This window comes from Siphateles boraxobius, unplaced genomic scaffold (assembly GCF_051911475.1).
Source record: "Siphateles boraxobius isolate OS27281-9 unplaced genomic scaffold, OSU_SipBor_1 19, whole genome shotgun sequence".
NCBI lineage: Eukaryota > Metazoa > Chordata > Actinopteri > Cypriniformes > Leuciscidae > Siphateles > Siphateles boraxobius.
The window spans coordinates 34629632-34656910 of record NW_027508799.1 but is presented as its reverse complement, the minus strand read 5'-3'; the positions used below and the strand labels follow the sequence as shown (position 1 = coordinate 34656910).

The 27279-nt window shown below is 38.4% G+C and overlaps 1 protein-coding gene and 1 long non-coding RNA gene across 4 annotated transcripts in view; one reads left to right on the top strand and one right to left on the bottom strand.

Moving 5' to 3' along the window:
- The window catches only part of chrm2a (cholinergic receptor, muscarinic 2a), a 111695-nt gene that overhangs the window by 62963 nt on the left and 21453 nt on the right, over window positions 1-27279 (top strand). The window lies entirely within an intron of this gene.
- LOC143741573 (uncharacterized) overlaps window positions 1-27279 on the bottom strand; it is a 51353-nt gene that overhangs the window by 21222 nt on the left and 2852 nt on the right. Inside the window, exons 3-7 of one of the 3 annotated variants that reach the window (XR_013205141.1) lie at window positions 22093-22206; window positions 4120-4212; window positions 3915-3966; window positions 3738-3794; window positions 3494-3568 (exon numbers count right to left, since the gene is read on the bottom strand). This is a non-coding gene — a long non-coding RNA (uncharacterized LOC143741573). Of the gene's footprint in view, window positions 1-3493; window positions 3569-3657; window positions 3795-3914; window positions 4213-22092; window positions 22207-27279 lie in introns of those variants that run through there. The other 2 variants (XR_013205139.1, XR_013205140.1) reach the window with 2 other exon arrangements.

The window sequence follows — 27279 nt, the reverse complement described above, 5'->3', positions numbered from 1 at the left end:
GAAACACGATTCCTGCTGCATGTCAATATCCCTAGATCACTGGATCTTTGGTAAGTTGTAAGCAACACCATATCGAGTCCAACATTTAGTTTAAACTGATAATCATTTGATTTACTCGCGTTTTCCCTATTAAATCCAGTCACTCAGCAGCTCTTTTATGTGTGTTCCTGCGGGAAAGTGACGTCAATGGTTGTTTTACATACCTTATAAGTGGCTTGTGGGATTTTCATAATAAGAGATTTTGGTGAACACACAAGCATGGTTCTTTGGATGATGTTAAAGCTGTTTTCTGAACTCGGACATGCATGCATGTATGTTTTACAATTGGACTGCTTTCCGGCCAGATGTGGTAAAAGTACTCAAGTAAAAGTATACAGGTGAAACTCGGAAAATGTGAATATGATGCAAAAGTTTGTGTATTTCAGTAATTCAAATTAAAAGGTGAAACTAATATATTTAAGTATATATAACTATATACATATGCATGATTATATTTTTCAGGGCCGACATTTCTGTATTTAAAATCCTTTTTTTTAATTGATTTTATGTAATATTCAAATTTTCTGAGATTTTGAATGTGGGGTTTTCATAAGCTGTAAACCATAATCATCAAAATTAAAACTTCTGCACGATATTCAAATTTTTCGAGTTTCACCTGTATATACCTAAATAAAAAATGACTCCAGTAAAAATTGAAAGTCCTCCATTCAAACATCACTTAAGTAAAAGTACAAAAGTATCCGATTTAAAACGTACTTAAGTACCGAAAGTAAAAAGTAAATATTCAAACTGTAAATATCAATAATTAAGCAGATCAATTGTTTTGGGAGTGATATGCAATGTTTTAATTGAACAAATGATAAGATTAGATACTGCAGTTAAGAATTTGTTGGATTTGCAATCATAAGAGACAATGAAGCAATGAATGAATGTTTGTTTCTGCGGTCATCTTCCATACTGGCGAACTGACTGCTATGTGAGCGTATGCTGGCAAAGAGCTCATGCGTTCTTTTTTTCAAAAGAAAACCACGTTTTTCATTGGTTTGGAAAGCCAGTGTAATAAATACTTGCAGCGGGCATGGGGAAATGTATCGGAGTAAAAAGTAAACTTTGTCCTTTATTAAACATTATATTAAATTATATATTAAATCTTATATTAAATGTAAATATTTGGCTAATATTGTAGTGGAGTAAGAGTGAAAGTAAATGCAAATAAAACATACTCAAGTAAAGTACAGATCCCCGAAAAAAATACTTCAAGGCCATGTTGCAGGGTTAATTTTTTAACGAATTTGTGCAATTTGCTTGTTGGTAATAAACATTTAAACTGTTATCCATTGTATTATATGTTTTTGGGTATCACAAAACGGAATATAATACGAAGAAGTAGGTACTACCTTACAGCGGTTTGCAACGATTCTCCTTTCCCCCACAATGCATTGCATTACGTCACCTTGGGGAGAGAATTTACCAAAGCCCGCCTTGAGAGCATTGGGAGTGACTAGAGAGACGAGTAGTAGACGAGAGTATTCAGATAGCGCAGATTATAGATCAATAGATAAATACATAGATATAGATAGATAGATAGATAGACTGGATATATAGATACTCAATCTACCTACAATATATTTCTGTCTATTTATCTATCTATCTAGCTGCTAGCTATCTATGCTAACGTTATGCTATCTGGCTGTCTGCCTATCTCTCTCTATACAGCCCACACAAGCACCTGCCAAACACAGCGACAGACACGCGGCGGCTACGTTTGCAACAACATTTTCACCGGAGGAAGAGATAAACGCTTAGAAACGCCCATATAGCTAGCCTAGCATGATGCCTTCTATTTCTAGATGACAAAGACAAAGTTTACCAGTACTACGACGCTATGACAAAGGTTACCGGTACTTATCTGAACTAACGTCATGATCACTGCCACTAACAGTTAGATATAAAGAAAACGTTGATTTTTCACTCGTAAAAACTAAGAACAGTAAAAAAAGACAGTAAATATATATATATATATATATATTAGGTCGTTTTTGTGCACTGCTGCTCGTAGACTAGCTCCAGTGCTCATTGCTGCATTGGTAAATGATAGCAACTCACCAGGACACTTCACCAACTCTCCACTCATTCTCCTCGGACCATGCATTTAATTGGCTTTGACGGCCATCAGTTCTTGGCAATTCCTCATTTGCCCTCTCACGTCTGGCAGGTTCGAAATTATACATGTTGGCTCTTGCCACTTCTTCCTCATCCCAGTCAGTCGCAATAGTTCTAGGCTGAGCTGAGGCTACCTTTCCTCCACTTCTCCCCAAACGTGACGTCATCACCGAATTGCGTAAAAAAAACGTTAATACCAAAAATGTAAAAAACTGCTCTTTAAGACCACTTTTGAGACATTTTAAAAATGATATACATATCTTGAGTGATTTATGTACCCATTAATCGACAGTGGTGGTTAACCTGCAACATGGCCTTTAAAGGATTAGTTCACCTCAAAATTAAAATTTCCTAATAATTTACTCACCCCAATACCATCCAAGATACATACGGAAGCACCGCCCCAGTCGACCGTGCGAAGGAGGATAGTTCAAACTGTATTGGTCGCTTTGTAAACACTGGGGCGGTACTTCCACCGGCGCTGGCGACATAGAGCCTGACCTTTCAACGTGATGAAGTAGTTCCCGGCGCGTTGCAGATCAGCTCAATTCGAACAATTGTGGTTAAAAAGTATAAATATATTATTTTTTTTTAAAATGACCTATCGTTTCGCTAGATAAGCCCCTCCTCCTCAGCTGTGATCATGCTGTTTCTAGCACTTCAAAGACCTTTGAAACTGCATTGATTTGGACTTCAAAACGCTGGTTGTCATTGAAGTCATTGAAGTGCGTTAGAAAGAAATGTCTCTGCGAAATGTTTCTGCGACAGGTGATCAGAATGAGTCTTCGTGTCACTAGTAAACAGAACTGAGGTGTTTTCGGGACCACACTTGATGTTTCAGAGAAGCTTAGCTTAAGGCGAGACACTACAGGTGAATAGAGTAAATTTTAAAAATAATAGATATTACCATGAAACTTCCTCAGTTGATTACTTACACAAGCATATACAAAAATGTATTACAAGTTTTCGAAATTTGTATGTTTAATTATGCAAATTATGCATTATCTCATTAAATATGCACAATTTTGCATATATTTTCAGTAGATAGATATGAACACATGATAAAGCCAGGTGCAAAATTATTTTTTCATTTTGTTCGAAGTCATTGAAGAAAAATCCAGAAATGTTTTCATCAAAAAACTTAATTTCTCTTCCACTGAGGAAAGAAAGACATGGATATCTTGGATGGCATTGGGGTGAGTAAATTACTAGGACATTTTAATTTTGAGGTGAACTAATCCTTTAAGTAAAGTAACTAAGTATTTTTCTGATTCCGGGTTAATTTGTGTTAAAGTGAACTGCTTTTGATGAGGTATGATTTTCCAGTTACCTGATAATGCATTTCTCCTTGCTACTCGTCACAGCAGAAATCACGCTTGCACTCTCTGCAATTCTTGAAATGCATCTGCAACAAAACCATGATTGAAAAAGCACACTCTCCTCAACAGCCACTAGTCTGGGTTGTTTAGACTAGAATAAACTTACCAGCTGTGAATCCACTCCACACAGCCGGCCGAAGAAAACCAACTGAATTAAATCAAGAGATAAAGCTTGCAATCCTCTCAAATATTTACCCTGTTCCTTTCCATATATCTCTCGTGCCTTAAAATAGGATGCATTCTTTGAAGGAGCTGACGAGATTGGGAGGCAAAACAGCATCAGCCCTGGAATGAACTTCATAGCAAGCAATCGTTGCAAGTATATGTTTTCAATCTGAAAGAACCACACGCTCATATATATTTATATACAACCGTAAATTCGGCAGTGCGTCCTCCACGGGCCTCCCTTCAGGAACCAGACGGCCTGTCAGAAATACAGAGACGTAAATGAGCAAAAGGCCGAAGCCATGCGAGTGCCAGTGTGTGTGTATGACAGCAGAGAAATGAGAGAGGATGAAAGTCGTCGCTCAGGGGCGAGACAGCAGAGGGTTGGAAAGATGGAGGAATAACAGTTTACTGCCACATCATGTTGAGGGATAATTCAATCAAATGTTAGCGCTTGGCTATCGGCCTCCTGGCGACTCTCTGGCGACACGGGGGGAATGAAGATCTGTTGTTGAAGAGCAAACACAACATGCGTTAGAAAGAAATGTTTCTGCGAAAGGTGATCAGAATGAGTCTTCGTGTCACTAGTAAACAGAACTGAGGTGTTTTCGGGACCACACTTGATGTTTCAGAGAAGCTTAGCTTAAGCCGAGACACTACAGGTGAATAGAGTACATTTTAAAAATAATAGATATTACCATGAAACTTCCTCAGTTGATTACTTACACAAATATATAAAAAAATGTATTACAAGTTTTCGAAATTTGTATGTTTAATTATGCAAATTATGCATTATCTCATTAAATATGCACAATTTTGCATATATTTTCAGAAGATAGATATGAACACATGATAAAGCCAGGTGCAAAATTATTTTTTCATTTTGTTTACACACAAGATGAAAAAAACATTTCAGAGGGCTTTCAGGATATATGCTTTCATTACCTAGGAAATCAAAATATACTGTCCATAGCCTTAAAAAAATGTTTTATTAAAATGTCACATAAATCAGTCCAGAAATTATATATTAACAAATCCCTCTGAAAATATCTTCAGAATACTGCTATAAGTGTAAGTGTATAACTGGAAAGTTTGGTGTACATAGATGCTACACAGGCTGAGATGTTTGTACTGGAGAATGACAAAAAACTCATTTTAAGAAAACTGCATTTAAAGATTTTTAAACAGGGGAATTTAATACATTTCTATTAGAAAAAATTGCTCAAAAACAGAATAAATGCTCAGGCCCTTACCGTACGTTCACACCGCCGCCGACTTGAGCGGCAAAGAAGCTCTGGCCGCCCTGTCAAGGACGCTTGTCAAAAAGTACGGGGAAGCTTGTTGACGCTTTGGTCGCTCTGACGTAGCAGGGAGAAGAGAAGTGTCACAACATGAAATGTCACATGAGATTGGTGTTTTTGCATTCCACTTCACTGCTTTTCTATTTAACTATGTAAACACGCGCCAGACTGTGTGCTCGAGCTTTGTGTCTTTTGCCGCGTCTCGCGCATGTCACAGCGTTCTAAAAAAACGTGTCATTCAAGTTAAAATAAGTTCAACTTTAAGAACAAAAATGTAAACTATCCCAGCTATTTTATCCCATGCCTCGTTCTTTTGTAACTGGTCCCTATAAGCAAACAACGTCATATCATAAATGATAGGAAACCCAGCAACGGCGATTATTAGCTACTCCTCCATTTTATCTGAACTAATGTTTTGGTAGGAACGAAAGTTTACATCGTGTGTTTCTCCGGAATCAGCCAGCGCGGAGGACGTCTATATTCCGATTGGTTGCTGGCTTTTGCCGCTGCTTGCCGCTGAATAGCGTCATAGCTCATTACCATAAAGTTGAGCTACTTTCAACTTTCTGATTGACGCTCAAGACGCTCAAAACGCCGTAAACGCGACGCCGATGGATTTGACGCTCCTTGCAGCTGAGAGAAGCCAGCTTCCATTGAAAATGAATGACTTCCGGTAGCTTTGGAAGCTCAAGTCGGCGGCGGTGTGAACGTACAGTTAATAATAATAATATATAATATTTCAAGCCCATGAAAACTGATTATTTAATAACACAGCACGCATATAAGGCCTAAAACTGCAGTAACTCAATGAATTAACATTGGTAGAGTACACCACGTGATGCGTCTGAGCGATTCACGTTAGCAGAAACCAGGAGTAGCCAATGAGATTTCGTCATTAGCTTTAAATCCCCCTTAGGAGATTCACGATTGGTTACTGATAGAAAGGAAATGCCCATATTTGGGTAACATAGCGTTGTGCAGGAGACTCAGTGCTTTACAACGATACCGGTCATGACAGACTTCAGTAAACAGACGGAGCTCAGCATGTCGCAGTGGAAAGCTAATTTCTTGGTAAATTCGAGAGAAACTATTTCTATAAACTATTTATTGTCCACAATAGTGAAGGGTCATTCATGAACGATCGGTTCATTGCGTCTGTCACGTGACAAATGAACAAAAGACTCGGAAGGTAAATTAAATATTTATGTTTCCTGTAAATTATCTTTTGGCTGGATTATAACGATTTCTTAATTCAGAATATGATCAAGATTGCGTGTGTTCGAGGAATTTGGCTGTTAAAGAATGAATAAAGATTCAATTTGATCGAACGAGAGATTCAGTAAAACGATCACTAGTCCACAAGAGTCCCTATACACCACAAACAAGGACCCCAACACAACATAAAAATATACATAAAAAAATTATTAAAACAATAACATTCCCATGTACATATACAATCTATGCACAGCCTACATATCCACCCCTACTCGTATTCATATTTTCTCAACATTTAAAATTCTACTGAAATTTATAATGTAAGGGATGAGAAGAATCTTCTATAATAACCAAACTATAATTTACCTTTTTTCTTCTTTTTTTTTTTACTTAATTTGGCAATCGGTTTTATTATTTCAGGCAACGTTAAAGATTTTGCGGATGAGACTTACCGGCAATTTATTATACATCAAAATCATTTTACTGTGATTTAATTTAGAGGAGATTCTTCACATCAGGTTAATCCTGTTTTATTGGATTAATTATATTTTAATAATCAAAAATCAATGTCTAATCAATTGAATTGATTCAGTTTAACAGTTTAATAAATTGTTACATTTTTAACAACAATAAAGCTTATTAAATGCCCTATTATTGTATGTTTTAAGATTTCATACAAATGTATCATAAAAAACGATGATAATCAAATTAATGCAAAACAATGCTACATTTTTGAAAATGTAATCCAATCAATAAAAAAAAAGTTGTTAAATGTAATCAATTTTTTTATGATATTGTGTGATATTGCTTAAAAATATATGTTTTAATACATTGTATTATTGTTATTATTACTTTGATAAGTACGTTGCACTGCTCAATAGTAATATTATTTTCTTCATAATTTTAAGTTAAACCAAACTTTTATTGTGGCTGGTTCATGTCCTCATATAGTGAGATGGTAGATGCTGAAATAGTCTTTTTGCGCTTAAATATTCACAGACACTAGTCCATTTCGCAATTTGATTAAGTGGAGAGCCCTACTTTTGATTTATTCATCCAAACTTTCTATTGACATTCCACATTATACAATAAATTCCATTTTTATTACTGGATTCTGTTACTCTGTTGGGCTTTTTCCGCATTGTGAAAATCATAGGGTCCTATAAGTTTCGCACCAAAATTTCTGATGTATTAGAGTTAATACACATAATTCCATAGCTTTTATTCTTTATGTATGCCTCTTCTACCTTTGTAATCACGCCACATTGTAATTCCCGGCCAATGTTCCCTCTCAGCTGCGCACGTCTGATGTCACTCCATCACAGACCAAAAGAAAATGTGAAGGCATAAGGCAGACTCAAACTGTGTGGAAAAAAGCTAGAAGCGCCTTGAATCTGAGCTAAATGAACGGGCAGCGCTTCAGCTGGAGTCAATCCGCATGTCCATTGACTTTCCGTACGGAACTGAAGCTGTGAGAAATCCTGTGTGGGAATATGTCGCGCTGATTTCATGAGACAAAAGACCTAGAACAGTACAGAGATTTCAAATCCATTCTGGCACCAAAGCAGAATTTTGCAAAAAATAATGCCCGAAAGCCCAGAGAGGCTGTGTATTATTATTGTTTTCTGTCTGGTTTTCGTGACTTATTTGTCTCCTGATATCAACATAACAAGAGACACAAAAGCTCTTTAGGGTTTTACACATTACAAAAAGTTATCACATAATTTAACTCACTAATTTAATTAGGCCAACTAGTAATGTTGATTTATCGATCTTACATATCAAGTATCCTTAGGATTGTGAAAAAATAATATTAACAAGAAAATTACGAACAGTTTTGGAGCATTACAGTCCCTCAACGCCAGCTCAGACCTCATTTGTCGTATCTATGGGGTTTGGGTCACGTGTGCAAATGAGCTCCAGTCCCATTCGCAAACAAACATCCCTTACTGCCGAGAGCATGTTAGCAGAGCGTATCTATCACAGCCTGCCACTCACCTGCATTAATCTTTCACACACACCTTCCTCATTGAGGTGCAGTAATTACAACATGCATTCAGTGCGGCTGATTGTGAGACGCAGCTAATCGCATTAGCTTATCCTGAGAGCCGGAGACCTCTTCATCTCCCCCTCGAGGAGAAGCACCTCTGACTGTGGATGATCACAAGCGAGGGATGGATGGAGGGATGGATGGATGGGAGGATGAATGGAGGGATGGGTGGGTGGTTAGAGAGATGGGTGGGTGGTTAGAGGGATGGATGGGTGGATGAATGGAGGGATGGGTTGATGATTGGAGGGATGGGTGGATGAATATGGGTGGAGGGATGGATGATGGATGGGTGGAGGAATGGATGGGTGGAGGGATGGGTGGGTGGTTAGAGGGATGGATGGGTGGATGGAGGGATGGGTGGGTGGTTAGAGGGATGGATGGGTGGATGGAGGGATGAATGGAGGGATGGGTGGATGGAGGGAGGGATGGGTGGATGGAGGGATGGGTGGATGGATGGATGAATGGGTGGGTGAATATGGGTGGAGGGATAGATGATGGATGGGTGGAGGGATGGGTGGGTGGATGTATGGAGGGATGGGTGCAGGGATGGATGGGTGAATGAAGGGATGGGAGGATGGATGATGGATGGGTGGATGAATGGGTGGTTGGATGGGGGAGGGATTGATGAAGGGATGGGTGGATGGATGGATGGAGGGAAGGATGGATGGAGGGAGGGATGGGTGGATGAAGGGATTGGTGGAGGGATGGATGGATGGAGGGGGGGATGGGTGGATGGGTGGATGGATGGATGAAGGGATGGGTGGAGGGAAGGGTGGATGGGTGGATGGAGGGATGGGTGGAGGGATGGATGGATGGGGGATGGGTGGAGGGAAGGATGGATGGAGGGGGGGATGGGTGGATGGAGGGATGGGTGGATGGATGGATGAAGGGATGGGTGGAGGGAAGGATGGATGGGTGGATGGAGGGATGGGTGGAGGGATGGATGGATGAAGAGAGCGAGGGATGATGGATGGATGGTTGGACGGAGGGATGGATTGATGGTTGGATGGAGGGACCGAGGGATGAATTGAGGGAGTAGCAGAACAGACAGATTTCCTGCTGTATAAACAGATAGATAGATAGATAGATAGATAGATAGATAGATAGATAGATAGATAGATAGATAGATAGATAGATAGATAGATAGATAGAGCAGAAAGAACAGACAAAGTCAATGAAGGCACAAAAGACTAGCGTCCCAAATCTGATTTCCTGCTGCTTTTTTCAACACACTAACTCTTAACGTGCCTTACGGGAAAAAAAGAGAGAAAGATGAAATGCCTGTGTGTGTGTGTGTGTGTGTGTGTGTGTGTGTGTGTGTGTGTGTGTGTGTGTGTGTGTGTGTGTGTGTGTGTGTGTGTGTGTGTGTGTGTGTGTGTGTGTGTGTGTGTGTGTGGATGGATGCATTAGGTTTGTACGCTCACGGGTTCTACACATAACCTCCATTCAATTCTTTTGGAGGTGAAAGAGGTGAAAACATTTCACACGCACACACAAACTCAAAGCGCATGAATTTATGAGCACATCCATATTCACATCACATCATCCTGCAATATTTCCGTCACCACATGCTTCATGCAATTGGCAATGTCCTGTTTACAGTATTTGAATAACCTCTCATTTAGATCATGGCTATTTCATAAAAGGGAAACTCGTGGCTTCTGAATGCCATTCTATACTTGTAGGTCATTTAAAGTCAATCCTCTCAAAGACATTTTACATTTTCACCTTTCAGCACAACGAACAGAACGTAATATATGTGTATTTGCACAATAAAACAGCAGATGGTTCTGATGAAGATTGGCATCTTTCAGTGCTTTGAATAGGCAGATCCTTTCCCGGATAAAAGGCTGATTCATAACAGGGACGTTGAAATGGCATATAAACAGCTTATTCTCCAAAATGACTCAATCAGTAAGAATAAATGGGATTTGAGAAGTGAGATCTGGGGAATAATGTGGGATTATCCTTGGACATGTAATCGCAGTCACTGATGCTGGCTGGGTCGTGATATTCACATCCACAGGCATTAAAGACATAGTTCATCCAAAATGAAAATTCTGTCATGATTTACTCACCCTCAGTTCGCTTAAAACCCTGAAAGACTGCAAAACACAAAAGACGTTGGAGATAATAAGATGCTTAGCTTAAAAATGCAATATTCATGATGCAAGATGCTTTAAAAAACAGCAAGACGTGATGCAATAACAAATCCGACAGTCATCTTAATATGTATTGTTTAAGATGCTGGATTTGCTACATAAACGCTGTTTTGATGGTGGTGGTGGTGCTTTAGAAGCAAAGAATTTAGAAATAAATTCATGCTGATTAAGCAACATTGTTAATATCTCAATGATTTTAATGTGCTTTTTATTTCATCATTAAGTTTTCTAAAGATTTCATTAGACAGGTTTTGCAATCCTTCTATACCTCATGCCAGTTCACTATATTAGGGCAATTACTGTACATCAATAAATTGAGGTAACACTTTACTTAAAGCCTTTATGAATATGGAATTATAAAGATATTTTAATGCATTAATTATGCCTTATAATGCACCTTATAATGCATTGCATGATCTCATGAATAAATATAATCATCTATTCATTGTTACACCTTTAGAAAGTATAATGTATTAAGACACATGACAAACAACCAAGGAACCTGCCAATATTATAACGCATTTTTTAACTTTGGTTAAAATTATTTATGAACAGATCAAATGCATTATAAAATACATTAAGAATGCCTTTATAATGCATTTTTTACATAAAGGCTTTAAGTAAAACATTACCAAAAATGATTGAATGTCGAAAGGCTTTGAAAACTTTTTGAAGGTGAGCAAATGACAGAAAAGTCATTTTTGGCTGAACTAACTCTTTAATAAATGAGAAAAAACTCAGTCATGCTTCCAGCAGCTCGGCTTCTTTAAAACCGCATATTTTCCTCGCTTCACACCTCTGGCACTGCAAAAATTACAGAGGAGACAGCAACTGGAGATGATGAACAGCATCACCAGCCTCTTCTTCCTCCTCTGTCTTTGATTTCCCTCTGATTTGCACGTCACAGAGAGAAAGAGAGAGAGAACAGGACAGAGTTTTGAAAGCACTCTGCTAAAAGTGTGCAGTGACCCAGCGCAAACCTTGGAGCAGCTCATCACACACAAACACACAAAATATGAAAACCACAGCCTGCAGCTGCCCACCAGCCCTGAGCCATCATTACTGCTATGGTGACCATAATATGACTGCAAGTATGTGTGTGTGTGTGTGTGTGTGTGTGCTAGCTCTACAGAGAACTGCACGCATGCTGTCTTGGCAATGCAATTTGGATGTATCCGGTGATGAAAAAAGTAGGACTTAATACAAATAAGCAGTGAAAAGTGACAGATTTGCACACAATTCCAATATTTTTGCGTTAGCGTGTCACTAAGTTAACACTGTAAAACTGTAATAAGCATAAAAATAGACAGCACACACAAAATATTAAGTGAATAGTCCACCAAACTAACCCTATATTGTTGCCGTCCACATTCGATTTTTAAACAGCTTGAAACAGTGGTTAAAGAGGCCATTTAATGCACTTATACAAAGTCTTGATGTTGTTTTCAGGCTCTACTAAAACAGGTTTTCCTGCTTGAATGTTGATTATTTTCCTCATATTCTCCATTGTTGCAGCAACTCTCTTCCCAGTCTGTCAGTAACGCTCTGGTGTGTGTTTGTCCCGAAAGTATCATTCGCCAAATATCGTTGCAAGTTATGTCGTTATCAGCATAGTTCAGTAGGGGTGTCGAAATTGATCGTTTCTACGATGCATCGCAATGCAGACGAGGACGATTCGGTATCAGTTCAGTAATAGACCATAACCGATTTTAATGTACTGACACTTTTCTGACGTCATTTGTCGCATATGTGCTTTGGCATACAATGACAGAGGGAGGCGAGACGCGAGTGTGAGTAATTAAAAATGCTCCAACTACTTTAAAAGCCTACATCTGGGCACATTTCGGCTTTTATGTACAACGTGGAGAAGACACGCACTGAGTGCGCTCACGTCACGCACAAATAGGATATGCAGGAGGTAATACCACTAACTTGATAAACCACGTTAGCCGTTTTCACCGCAAGCTGTAAACGCCTGGCAGAGTCTCCTTTAGAGTAAGCGTATGAGCTCCAATGTCACCCAAAACCGCAATAATGTTCTCTGATTTAAGTATCCGCACCCGAATGGTCACATTACAATTATTCTGTGTTGTTACGAGTGATTATAAATGCATGATCGTCACCTTCAACAGCGGACTCTGCGACGGTTGATGCGCGCGTCTCGAGGGTAACATTATATACTGATGAATGAGCGCTGCTTTTAAATGAACATTTCTTTAAAACAAAATTGATTTGACAGAATTTTATTTTCTTAATGACATAAACAGGCTTTACTCCCTTGAAACTTAAACTGGAATGTCACTGTTTCTGTCACTGCGACTTCCCGAACAGGCGAACACGCACACACACACACGCGTAACCACACGTCAATTTTGAAGTAAAATTTAAAATTGAGGATGCAGTGCATCGCGATATCGAATTGAACTGAATCGATTACATAATAATCGTAATCGAACCGTGAGACCAGTGTAGGTTCACACCCCTATAGTTCAGCGAGTCTGTGTTTCCCGAAACCATAGTTCTAATGAAGATTCGCAAACAGCATTGCATGTGTTTGGACCGGTGGTTAGAAGCATAGTTTCTTGTTTGCATGGCATGTGGACTCAATAAATCCTTATCTTGATCCACATGCTACAGTTTGAAACATTTGCGTATTATACAGCATAATGTTTCACAAACTATTAAAAAATAGAAGGCAGTATACAGTGCATGCTGAACTATGTAGCATGCTAGTACAACAGTCAGTCTACGCACAAACACTTTGAGTATGTTCAGACTGGCATACTACCATACAATATTTGCAGTATGCAGTGTGTAGGTGCACTTTCTGCATGGAATAGCCAGATGGTCTCCTGCATTTGCCAAATGTGCAGCATACAGCCAGAACACACTGTAAAGGATGCCTTTTGTAATTCGATCGAAATATTTTTACCTGTTTTCATTATTGAATAAATGTACATTTATAATCAATATTTGCTCTGAGCACATTGAGATGCATACTGGGGAATTGCCTTCACCATGAAGGACACATGCAATGCCGACCAAAGGATCCCTTTTTTATACCCTAATCTGGCAACGTATCTCAGGGGATACTTACTTTTCAAAATGCGGTAAATAACAGAATGATCAACATATGACTTAATTTTCTATTTCAACATCTTAAGAGAATGTTCACAACTAATATTAGCAGGTCTATTGTATTTTTTTTCTGAAAAAAGCAATATTAATATATGCCTACTTTATACAAAGTCCGAATGTCCAGCACTATATGGACGGACATGTTGGCTTTGGGTCAAACGGACAAAACGAGCACATAAAATTTGAACCAAGTCATGTGACTCCAAACAGACTCAACTATGATACTGACAACAGTACTGGATGAAAGATTTGTTCTCGTGCCTCCAACAAGAGACTAAAGAATATGTATCCCATGGTACACATTGCCTGTTTTAGGGTTAATCAATATTTGCACTAAGTGCATTTCGATGCATACTGGCATTGCCTTTACCATGAAGGACACATGCAATGCTGACCAAAAGATCATATCCTAATTATGTATTGTAAAATGCACTGTATAGGCAGGTCACTAAGGGTTCTGGACCAGAGAGTGACAGTAATGTAGATATGCTAATGGCCGTGTAGGTCTCCACCTCTGGTAAGTGTGGTTTGTTCCTGCAGTCCTGATGTTGTAGTATCTGCCCTAGTGTGCATGACGCTTGCACATTAAAGCAGCCTCCGTTCCAGCACCCCGCAGCCATAACCCACCGTGCACTAATATATATGATAATCACAGCAGCAGCGAAGGCTAATATAATTTTCCCTCCCATAAGAGATGTCCTGTCTCGCTTGGCCAGCGTTCCTGCTGTCAGAGCGAGCGCACGCCTCCTGAGGGTCCCGCTATACGCAATTTACACTAACAGCTTTATACAAATCATTCACACTCAGTCCCTCCCCGAGTGCACTTTATATGTACATTAACACATGGGCTGTGAATGGCATACTAGCTGGCACATACTTGGTGCAGTATGCATACTGTACACATCAGGGTTATTATAGTTAACTAAGGCTGTCAAATAAAAATTCGAATTTCGAATATCCGTTGATTAAAAAAAAAGAAGAAAAATGCACATTCGAATGCAAAAACCATGCATACTTGCAGCAGTATTCATACTGTGCACAGCAGGGTTGTTATAGTTAACTAGGGCTGTCAAATAAAAATTCGAATTTCAAATATTCGTAAAAATAAATAAATCAAGTGCTCATTCGAATGCAAAAACCGTGCATTCGATTTTTGGTGTGTCAAGTGGCAAGCGAGACTTTGTTTTTGTTAGCTTATCCAGTCAAGTCAAGTAACCTTTATTTATATAGTGCTTTTTACTATACAGATTGTTTCAAAGCAGTTTTACAGTGATAAAATAATGCTACAAGGTTTGTTTCTAGAAGAAAATAGCATCATTTTTTGTTGTAAAAAAGTTAATTCAGTTCATTTATATATCTAGCCGCTCTGGAGAAAACGGCGATGTCATCGCTTGGCTCAGTTCATTTATTTTTGAATGCACATTAAAGAAATTATATATTATTTAAGAACAGTTGTTTCAAAAGGTAATGCACTTTAAAAAGTGAATGTCATTTCATTTCAATTAAAGATGCGATGCTTGATTTGGTTTATATTTGCTTATTGCGCTCGCTTGCGTCCTCTTGTTGGCATAGAAGACAACACAGTACTTTCTTCCTCTAACACACGTATTGCCTTTAGAATTCGAATATAATTGGAATTTTGCTAATATTTAAGAAAGAAATTCGAATTTAGCTTTTCAGCCATTATAACAGCCCTATATTTAACTAACCCTAACAAAACAACTGTAATAGTATCTCAATGATACTAAAATAAGACTGGTGCACAGTATCTGAATTTACTCGAGTAATACCCAAAATGTGCAGCATACAGAAACCGTTTCCCGCATTGCAATGCACTTAACTTGACCATCCATTTCTAGACATATAATTAAAATCTCAATATTAACTGCAATTTCTTGGCACTAGCCATCCACTCTCCCCTAGTGCACACACTTCAGATAAATGTAGCATGTAGCTGCACTATTGTGAGAGACAGACAGGTCTCATCTCTGCAGGCGGTCGGGTGCAACACAAACAAACAAATCAAATGCCGTAAAGCAAACACTACGAGAAAGCCCTTAAAGCACCATTAATAGCTCATTACTCCGCTCAAATGAAACCCCACTCACGCTTTCAGCCTCTACGAGCATATGAGCTTTTATGAAGCGTGGTGCCTGACGGCTTATTCACTGCCGCTTTAGTCAGAGAATTTGATTTCGCAAATCAAGACCTCGCAATACTACAGCCACACTGACACTTTCGGGCCAGGACTGTTTATGGCATAAAGACTATCCTTACGTAGGTCTGGGCGATATGGCCAAAAAAAATTATCACAATTTTTTTATGTTAGTCGATATCGATAATTATCACGATAAATGTCAACTCTTTATTTCTTTCAAGTTTAAATCTCAGACAAATCAAACAAATCTCAGGTTGAACATTCAAACATTTGTCATTTTTCCTTAACAAAATAAATATCTTAATTAGAGGTGGGCATAGATCAATTTTTTTAATCTAGATTAATCTCACTGGAATCTTGGAATTAATCTAGATTAATCTAGATTAAAATGGCTCATTTGAATTCTGCCGAAGGCATTCAGAACATGTGTGCTACCCAAATATTGACTAAAAGTAAGTCTTTGAGAATAGTTCGCCTCGCGTAGGGATGTGAATTTCTGCCAAAAATGCCATTCAACAATAGAGGAGCAAAAGTCGAATATCGTTCAAAAATATATATAAAATAAAATAAATAAATAAAACGCACAATTACAATGACAGAAAAGGAGGCCAATTTCATCTTTAGCGATTTTTCATCAAAGAAACTGTTTATTAATTGAACAAGTAACATGTTTTCGTCATTTTTTTTTAAACATAGTAACTTAGGCTAATTGGAAGAAGAAAAAAACAATAAGCACGACGTAGCTAAAGTCCGTTTTTGCATCGCCAAACCAGATGCTCGTTAGATCAAAAAATAATGTCATATGTCATAATGATTTTATGTGAACCTGCCTTTACCGGCAATAGCCTCCTCCTTTTTAAACAAATTAGTTTCAATCAATGTAAACTATTCGTGTGACTATGCCCCTGCGCAATACACACACATTACCGCGGGATGGCGGGTGTTCATTTCATAAACTGTACACAATGGTAGCTTATTTATTTTGTAATAGCTATCGTGGGCTCCGGATAACAGGAAAGTACCAATTAATGTATATGTCCGACGGATAATGTCATACTTTTTAGTAGTGCTATCGTGGCGTAATAATCTGTTTGGTTGTAAAATGTATTACCTGAATGAAATTAAATCGAATGTATCGTCCTGTGGAATCATTCACAGACAGCTTACAAAGATGTTCAACAAATAAAGATCTTCATCGCTGGCAAAAATATGATGCATTTGCAGATTTGCTTTCACTAGACTACTACTGTAGCTCTTGATGTTCTTAAATCTTGCTGTTACGACTCCGTGTCGAGTGTAATTGAACGCGCTTCAGACGATTCCGTGCGTGAGGAACCGAACAGAACTGATTCGCGAACCGATTTAGACAGATCTGCCAACTTGTTTGATGAAGTCTTTGAACAGAATCGACCCAAAAGAGTGATTCATTTGTAAATTGAGCATCGCTCATGCCCATAAAAAAGATGCAGCGCGCTTGGAATAAACTCATTTAACAACGTGTAAAGTAACGAGAGGAACGATCGCTCAACGTAACATGTAAAAGTATACACCTTGTGTCCCTGACAGGAAAATACCCTGCTGCGCGATTTGCGCGAAAATATAACGATATTCGAAAAAGCTATTTTATGATCCCAAACAAACTTTGAAAATAGATTAACGGCGATATTTTTTTTATCGCCCGATAAGAGTCTCACGTTAACGCCGATAACGGCCCACCACTAATCTTAATAGAAAAATACATTTCTTAGTTTCTGAATGTGCTAATGGGGGATATTATTTAGTGTAAAGTGACTTTGATGGCACGTACCTTCAGCACAGTTTGCAGTGCAGACTGCAATATTAATATTACATGTTTTGTCTCAAAACGCATATTTGACAGTGAGTTGACAGTAAATCTGCATCCTGACTCAAGCTAATACTACTATGTTAAATTTAGGTTCATTAACAGAAACAGTAACATCTGTTAAAAAAATTATAAAAATATTCTGACTGGTTTGAATTTTATTTAAATTAACCATTGGTCATCCAGTATCATGCATTTAGATCATGATAACCACAGATAAAAGCAGGCATAGCCTATAGTCTCGCTATCATGGCAAAATGTAACTTTATGGTTTCTATGGTATTTCTGAAAAACAGTAGCCTAAATACATTATTAAATACTGTAATTGTATTCCATTAGTCCTTTGATACATTGTCTACATTAATAATATAATACAATTCAATATGTATATCCCACATTTCATGGTGCAGTTAATATTACTAGGCTAACGTTACAGTAAAGCTATGGTAAATGATGGGGGTTTGTAAACGGAAAAGCCGTCTGACTGTATCGTTGCGCACAGTGTTTCTCCTGTTTGTCAGCGCTGTTTCATCTGCCTTTAAACTGGTTTAAAACACGGGAGACATTTGTGTTCTTCGCTGAATTCAAGCGCTTCTCACTGGATCTCGTGAGCGAGACGATCAGAGTAAACGCTTCTGCTCTAGTCTCTAGTCAGATATCTCTAGTGAGCTCGCGCTGCGCTGCCGTTTGGACTTTGAGCCGAGCGGATAAACGGTCCCTGTGGCGCGCGGTTCAAATGAGTTTCGTTCAGCTTTTGGCAAATAAACATTATCGAACATTTGACGAACTCTTGATATCGTTTTATCGAGAAAAATTATATCGCGATAATTATCGTTATCGTTTTATCGCCCAGCCCTACCCTTACGAAACATAAATATATGGGAATATACTGCGAGATATAATGCGATATACAGTCAAACCAAAATTTATTCAGACACCTTCAACATTTCTCACATTATCACAGTTTATTTGCTACAGTTTAGAAAATGGTAATAAAATATGTCAAATCAGTTGATGCTGGTTTTGTCTGTCCTTCTGTTAGACTGTCTCACAAATGAATTATGTTGAATATCTGTCAGCTGTTAAATTTAACTACACAATTAAATAATAGATAAAGTGTTTTTTAATGCGTTTTGCTCGATATTAATGTAGGGGGGAGATTTGTGAGTGTTTAATGTTCTATTATTTGGTAAATGAAATTGAAAATTATTTGGTAATTTTCTAGTATGTGTGAGTTTTTAGGGTCATTATACTGAAGAGTAGAGCTTGTGGTTCGGTTGACGATTGGCCGAACATAATTAAGACTGTAATTACTATATTTTAAAAGTAATGGCTGTGCACTTCTCAGCACAGTGATACTCTCTTGGATAAATACTTTAGTACACGCAGCTGTGCTTTTGTTAACTAGCTTGAAAATATGAAACGTTCAAAAATATATAAGAAATATATTACATTACATATTTCTCTATATGACTATAGTTCTCTATAAATCTATACAGAAACTAAAAATATTAATATTAATACAATCTGTAAAAATAACACTATCCATGAAACATCATCCGCAACTCATTTACTCACGTATTGTGACGTATCGATAGGCTTTTAAAAAGCAAAGCTGTGAGGCAGAGCAAGTTATTAGATATTGCTGAAAGGTTATGAGGCCAAACATTTTGTCCTTTTGAAGATGAACATGAATATTGCACAATAAGACAAGGAATGTGTATTATTTCCTTTAAGCAGAAGAAGCTGGATGAAATATTCTGAATTATAGCAATCTACAGTCTGACTTGTGATGCAACCTGGAATCATAATCACACCATTACATGTTCGTTTGTTTGGTCACAGGAGAATTAGTCCCCCGACTAAGCTTGGGGACACTTAATATTCAGAAATATTATCGACTGCACTGACAATATTGGGAAATATGAACTGGAAATGAACTGGATGATGACATCAGTGGCGTAACTTTGTTTTAAAAAGTGGGTGGGACAGGTTTGTGTGTGTGTGTGTGTGTGTGGGAGGGGGATGGTATATAGTATAGAATATAAAATAGTACATTGTGTTGAATTTGTCGTTTAATGAGATCTGATTCAACTATTATCTTTATGTACTTCAATGGTCCAGTGGCAGAACTTATGCCAAGCGTGCCAGAGGTTCTGAGTTCTAATCCACACTAAGTATAGTTTTTTTTCCCCCCCATTAAAAGCAATTGTTTATTAGTGGTTGTATATCAAGCAGGGACAGGTTTTTTGTGCATTATGTTTTGTGATTTCACCGTAACGGATAAAGAGTCTCTCTGCAACGGATTGAAGCACGCGTCCGTATGATTCGTGAAGACTGTGCGCGAGTCACAACAGAACACTGTATCCGCGCCACTGAGAGCAGAAGCAACGAGCACTTTGGTCACTTGATTTCAAAAACAACACATTTCAGATCTCCTCTAATTTAACAAACAAACGAAATGAATATTCTACTAGAGTTAACTGGAGATGTTTTATTTATTCGTATTGGTACATCCGTGCCGCGAGATGTTTCAAAAGTGGTGGGGACACAATCCACCCTGGCAAAAAGTGGTGGGGACATGTCCCACCCGTCCCACCCGCAAATTACGCCTATGGATGACAATCATGTTTCTCCAGAGCTGCTTTATAGCTGGATTGAACTCATTTCATAATCGATTAACTTTATACAGTTACTGAACTGAAATAATTCAACACTGAACTGCCTTCAGGTAAATAATTAACACTATTGACTTTTTTTTAGAGCTGCTTTACAGCAAAACTAAATTCTATGGAAGCTTGTTTCCATCACAGAATAAAAAATTAAAAAATAAGTTTTTATCTCACGATTCTGACTTTCTATCTCAGAATTGCGTGATATAAAATCTCAATTCTGACTTTTTTTCTCGTAATTGTGTTTATATCTCTTAACTTCTGACTTTATTTCTCAGATCTTTTTGAGATATAAAGTCAGAATTGCGTGATATAAAGTAGGGAATTGCGAGATGTAAACTCGCAATTGTGAGAATAAAGTCGCAATTATCTTTTAAAATGTTTTATTCTGTGGCGGAAACAAGCTTCCATAGAATTCTGTTTGCATCATTGATCATTACTTTCTTAATTTTCACTGTAAAGCTACTTTGAAACAATCTGTATTGTATTAAGCACTATAAATAAAGGTGACTTGACTTGACTATTGAGACTTTAAACATCACCCTTAAACACGCCTGATTCCCAGAAGCGCTGGAGTCTTGTTGTCCTGGTTTATTTGCACGGCTCCTAATGAGCATGTATTAGTGGGCTTATTTTGGCAGCAGCTTTGAAAAATGACTTTATTTGCTGGACAGCTGCCAGTCCTCTTCTCAAACACTAGCACTCGCTTTCTGTCTCTGCCTCAGTCGCATCTCAGGGACGCTGAACTCACTAAATGCTAATACTCACATTAGAAAACCAGCAAGCTAGCTCTGTAATGCATCATCTCTGTCAGTCGCTAATATAAAACCAACACATCTAAAGGCTCTGTTACACCGAGACCTAACCAGGTGTGATGGTAAAGAAAACAGTGATAAATATGATCCCAACCATGTTAATCCCAAACTAGCTGCGAACAAGACCAACAACAAGGCATTTTCGGTCACTAGTTTTCTAATTATGGGAACACATAGTGGCAACTCCACCCACGGTGACATCTCATTGGTTTAAAATCATGGTTTTGAGCCAATTATATTTGTTTGCCTGTTGAAAACTAGCTGCCACAATAATATGGTTGATTATATTCTGTTCTCTAGATATGACTGTGGTCCTTCCTTAAAGTCCCCGTTAAAATCTAGCTTTTAATGTTGTTTATATGTCTATGTGGTGTTTTTAATAAGCTTTAAGACAAACATGTACAAATTCATAAGTCGACAGCATTGCTGAGTATTTTCTCCTTAAAACTGCAGTGAACCAAAGACAGTCTCAAAAACATGGTTTGAAATCGCTGGTGTTTCTGACGTCACAAACTACCTTGCAACCAATCAGATCAACGTGTGATCGTCAACGAGTGTATCTCTGAGTGAGTGAGTGAGTGGAGGCGGGGCTCATTTGCATATTCATAGAACCGGTTATACTAAACGAGGCAAGGGTGTAGAGTTACATTCAAGATATTTTAAGGCATGAAGGGTTTTTTTTCTAGGAAAAAACGTTTAAATATGTAATTTTGGTGATCAAAGATGAGTTTTAAGGGATAAAATGATTGACTTCAGGGGGACTTCAAATTTTACCCTTTTACACTCAGAAAATCTGTCTGATCACTTCAGTAAAGTGATTTAACATAAACGACGAGCAAACACGTAAGATTGGGGGTTTGTTCAAACTCTTACTGAAGATTTTATAATGATACTTGACTTGAAAAACCCCTCTAAATATGTTAAAATTGGCTGTGAATCTTGTAGCTTTGCACAGTATTCAATCGGTTGATGGTGGTTAGCACGCGTGTCATATTCTCCGTGTTTGAGCATCCCCAAGTGTTCTCCAGTACCTCAGATCTCAGATGGATGGTGGCAAAGGGATCCAGACAGGCTTCGGGCTGCACAGTACTCACTGGCTCAAACACACAGCAGTATTTTAAAGCCATTACTCCTCCACGCTTTCGCTGGGAGGAGAGAAAATGAAAACCAATCACCCTTGAGCACATTACAGACTTCAGTCAGCTCAGCCTCTCTTGTGTCCTCTTTATCTAGCCAATAAATCTCTCTCACCACAACACAATACTGTCATTCACACACAACACTGTCCTCATGTCAAGAGCTTATGCGCAGTAATGTAATACCAAACCTCTCTCAGGACATAAAACGACAGACACAGAATTCACAATCATAAACCACATCAAAATAAAAGGAATTTTCAGGGTTTAATTCAATATGGAATGAAAACTATTCCTATAAACTTTCTTAATACATATTACTGGTGTTTTTGTGAACGTTTCAGTGCACATTATGCCGTCAAAATGTTTGCATGTTTGACTTCAAACAATTCCTGATTGATAAAACCACGTCCTCCCCAACATTTTTCCTCTTTGAATATCCTGTTTCACTCATAAATACATTATGTTATGGAAGTAAAAAATGGTACAGTTTAACTGCTATAAATTACCAATCGCTTGTAGCTTGGAAAGCTGCAGTTTTAGAGCACGTGTCAAGATTATACGTTCAAAACACTGTTATAGTTGCATATTTCAAATGTTTATTGCCTGTGTTTATGTCGTGTTTCCTTGTTGGTTTAATCGCATCAAAACCGATGAATCAAGGGACGTGATAAATCGATCGTCTACAGCACAGATGCTGAACACAGGCATATTTCTTTAAGATTAGTAAGACAGAGGTGAAGGAAACAACTGAGTTCAATGGCATCACCCTCTCACCCGGTTTCGGCTCTTCTGTCAACTGGGACGCTGAGAAATTATGCAAATCAGCCGATGTGAGGTATTTAATATACAGTATGCATAATTGATGAGGGCAGAGGAGGAGAGAGAGGATAATTGAGGTGCAGTTTGTGAATAGCTGAGCACTTCTCTGTACGGCATTTGATGAACAAAAAGATTTTCAAGGCTGATTTTCATACGCCGGGAATACAGAGAGAGAGAGAGAGATGCATGCATTAAAGGGACACGAGAGTCTGTGAATAGCGCGCACAGAGCAAAAGCAGGCTATTAATTCATTAAAGCCGACTCATTACTGACCTGCCCTCTTCCATTTACACTCCGTTATGTCAGACACGGGCCTGGTGGTAAAGGTTAAGCCACTCAAAATGTGATGTGTCCTGTAAGAGTGTGTTTGAGGAGGAGAGGCAAGATGAGCTGGATAAGGTGTCAGGTTAATATGGATCAAGTGTGCCATGTATTGACTGCTGCAGGTCATGCATACAATGATCAGCTCAAAACTCAATTCCAAGGATTAACTGTTATCAGGCCCGGGTGATCCCAAAACCCTCAGCCGGGTTTTCCTAGGACATTGCCGGCTTTCTGTGCAAGACATCGCAGACTTCCTCCAAACAAAAGCATCTGTGAGTTACGATACGAGCTTGTTCTAAAGAGCAGAGCACTTAGAGTGTGTTCGAATCCACTCTTGCTAGTTTAACGACGGGAAAAATGGCCGTGCTCCCGGTGCATGGTCTAAAGGGGTTGTCTTTATTCTCTTAGAGTAATGGGTCCGTTTTGGGTGTAACGTGAAATAAACAAACCAGAGTCTCATCTCCCATTCCCTTTAAAAGACAGTTGCGCTCGCGCCATGGCAAACGAGGTTGGATTCCACCATAGCTTTATGTACAAAATATTAATCTTTTACATTGTAATCTTTTCATTTTTAATATTTGGCATGTTTGTGTGCTGCTGTACACGCGTTGTGGACCCGCCTATACTAACGCGCTCTTTAAATAACAAAGAAAAAATTGCACCATGGACCAACTGAAACCTGGTCTAAAGTCAATGGCACAATTTTTTTCTTTGTTATTTAAAGAGTGAGTTAGTAATGCGCAGTCTATTTCAGTTGCATCAAAATAGCAACGCACCATTAATGCGCTTGAACACACCTCATTGACAGACCAGCAGCCCATGGGCGCACAAATGCATTTTATATTTAAACAAAGTGGCGCAGAACGTGAAAATGATAACTGTGTCAGGCTGAAACTAGCAAAACACACATGCGTTGCGCTTGGCGCTGCATTGCGCCGGGTGTATGATAGGGCCCGCAGTCTGTAAGAATGACAGCTAGTGGTCGAAATAAGTACTGCTGTCCAAATTCAAAATATCAGAGATCGTTGTTTCCCCCGTCTCCTCAGACTCGACGCTCACGAGGGTTGCCAGTTTAAGGACAAGCAACAGGAACGAGCGCAATTGACAATGAAAGCCTAGGAGACTTACACACTGTAAGTTGAAGAGTTGATTTATCCGCGTTTTAATTTGCTCTCGTTCATAAAGATTTTTAGATGGATTCTGAGACTTTTTAGGTTGGGTAGAATCTGCAATCGCTGACCCAGTTTGTTTGCTAGCTGCAATACGCTGTTTCTCCCGCCAACTGGCATCCCGGGGTGTCAAAATACTATTGGCTGAACTGGCAGTGGGCGGAGTCACACAGACCAAAACAAAAACAGACATTCCACATTTCATAAGTAAAATAACTGGCCATGGAAGTGTTTTTCAGAGAAACGAGTATGTGAACTCAGCATGTTTCCTAAATATCTGCAGACATATTATGGTATTTTTATGCTTTAGTAGAGTGAAAAAGTTACATACAGCACTTTTAAAGGAATATTCCTGGTTCAATTCAAGGTAAGCTCAATCAACAGCGTTTGTGGCATAATGTTGATTAACACAAAAAATATATATTTGACTCGCACCTCGTTTACTTTACAAAAAAGGTTATGATGCACCACATACAATGAAAGTAGATGGGGCAAATTGCTGGAGGACTTAAAAGCAGAAGCATGAAGCTTATACAAGTACTTATATTAATACTTCTGTTGATTCTTTGAACTGTAAAGCTGTTCGGACCATCATTTTTACAGTCGTTTTAGGGGTTGCCATGGTGACAAAGTTTTAAAACTGTATTTAAGAAAAGTTTTTTCCCCATTAAAATCATGTTAACTTGCATATTATTTAGGCCTTGTGGCTATTACATTGAAAAAGCGAGTACTGAGATGTTGATGTACAGGCCCTATTTACTTCCATTGTAAGTGCCTCACTGTAACCCAGATCTTTGCTTTTTTTAAAGGAAATTATTTTTTGTGATAATCATAATCAACCTAATGCTGTTGATTGAGCTTAACCCTGAATTTTTCTTTTAAGGCCGCTTTGTGCCACCAAATTTTGTGTGTGTGCAAAGATAAAATGCCACAAAAAAGCAACTCAATAAATTACAAAAAAACTGATCAGAGACAGATTATGATTTTAATGAGATATGAATATTAGTATTATGATGCATGAATCTGAAAAAGATTATCACAAAGAAAATAACAATGTAGGTCAGGGACTCGGATCTGATTGCGAGCTTGCAGTCAACTGTAAGAAAGGGGTGGGGTCCAAGTGAACTAAATGATTAGAGAAGTACACCATACGTCACCAATACGTCAACAAAGAAGTCAATGGTTATAACTGGAATATTGTAAGGGTGTCACGATTTCGATTTTAAATCGAAATCGATCGAAATTAATTCACAAACTCAAAAATCGAAATAAAAAATGGAATCGTCGATACTGCCACGCCCCCATGTCGTGCCCGTGATGGAAAGTTCGGATCGTTTTACTGACTCTATTGTTCAATCTCGTTCATCAAAATTAACTAATCTTTTTTCTAGTCATTTCAGTGGCTTTAAATGTTATACTTTTAACAGGCAAATAAAATTGAACACATCCAACGAAATCTTGATCATATTCTGAATTAAGTAATCATTATAATGCAGTCAAAAGTAATTTACAGGGAACATTAATACTTGACCTTCCGAGTCTTTTGTTCATTTGTCACGTGACAGAGGCAATGAACGGATCGTTCATGAACGACTCATCACGGCACGGGAAAAAAACACACGTGTTGAAAGGCTGTGAGTCCTCTGACTTGGATTCTATACCCGAGCCCGAACTTGGCCGATATTTCCCGTCACTATTCTCGGGCCGGGCTCTTGATCTATAGACGTGCACTCCCAATGCAATAGAGTGCGGCGCGGGACTAGATTTGATGGCCGAGTGCGAGCGCGGGCGGTAATGCACTCACTCTGTGTGTGCTGGAGAATAAAAAGATTTGCGGGACTCCCGCAAACTAGAAATATCTATGAATAAAACATATAAAACTAATAAATTTTTTTCATCTGTTGCAGAAAAGCAACAAGAACAACTAAAACAAAATAGAAACGATTTACAGGCCACAGTTTCTATTTATAACATGTTTGCAGCGTTGAGCGATTTAGCCAATCACAGACATATGTTTTTAAAGGCCCACCGAAGTGCCTTGAAACGAGCAGCATTATTAAATGTGTTGACGTAATTTCCACTGAAACAGAAAGACAGGGCGGGGCATATTGAACAGCTCCTCCCCTTTTTTAAATTGCCTATAGCGTTTGGTTTATATCACAACTAAGAGCCGTTGAGATTGTTAAAGCCACAGTTTTCTCCTGATTTCTAACCGTTTCTCTTCCTAATCTCAATATCGCTTTAAAATACAGCATTCTGTGCAGGATTCAAACGGGTCGGATATGTTTTAAGCCGTAGCTTCATCGTCTATTTATAATGGGGGGGGGTGGGGGGGTTTTGTGCTGGAGAGCATTTGATTGGACAGAAAATCTGATGAGAAGTTGAAGTGCAGAGTGAATTATGTCATTGTTTTGGAGCACACTAGCTCATGGATAACAGTAAGGTATATTCATACTAAAAGCCATTTCATGGGGACTTTAAATTACACGATAAATCATTTACAATAAGATAAATGCATTTAGAAAATAGGGAGAATTGTCATTTCATGCTGGCCTGAAAATGTACTCAGCAAAAAATGATTTTCTCAGCATTTTTGTCTTGTATTTCAGTCAAATATCTAAACACTCTTAAATCAAGATACATTAATTGAGGAACAAAGGCTTGTTTTGTGACCAAATCATCAACATTTAGAGACTGTATGCTTAAAATAAGAACAAATACCTGCCAATGGGGTCAGAAAAATAAAACTTGTTTTTCCTTTGAATTC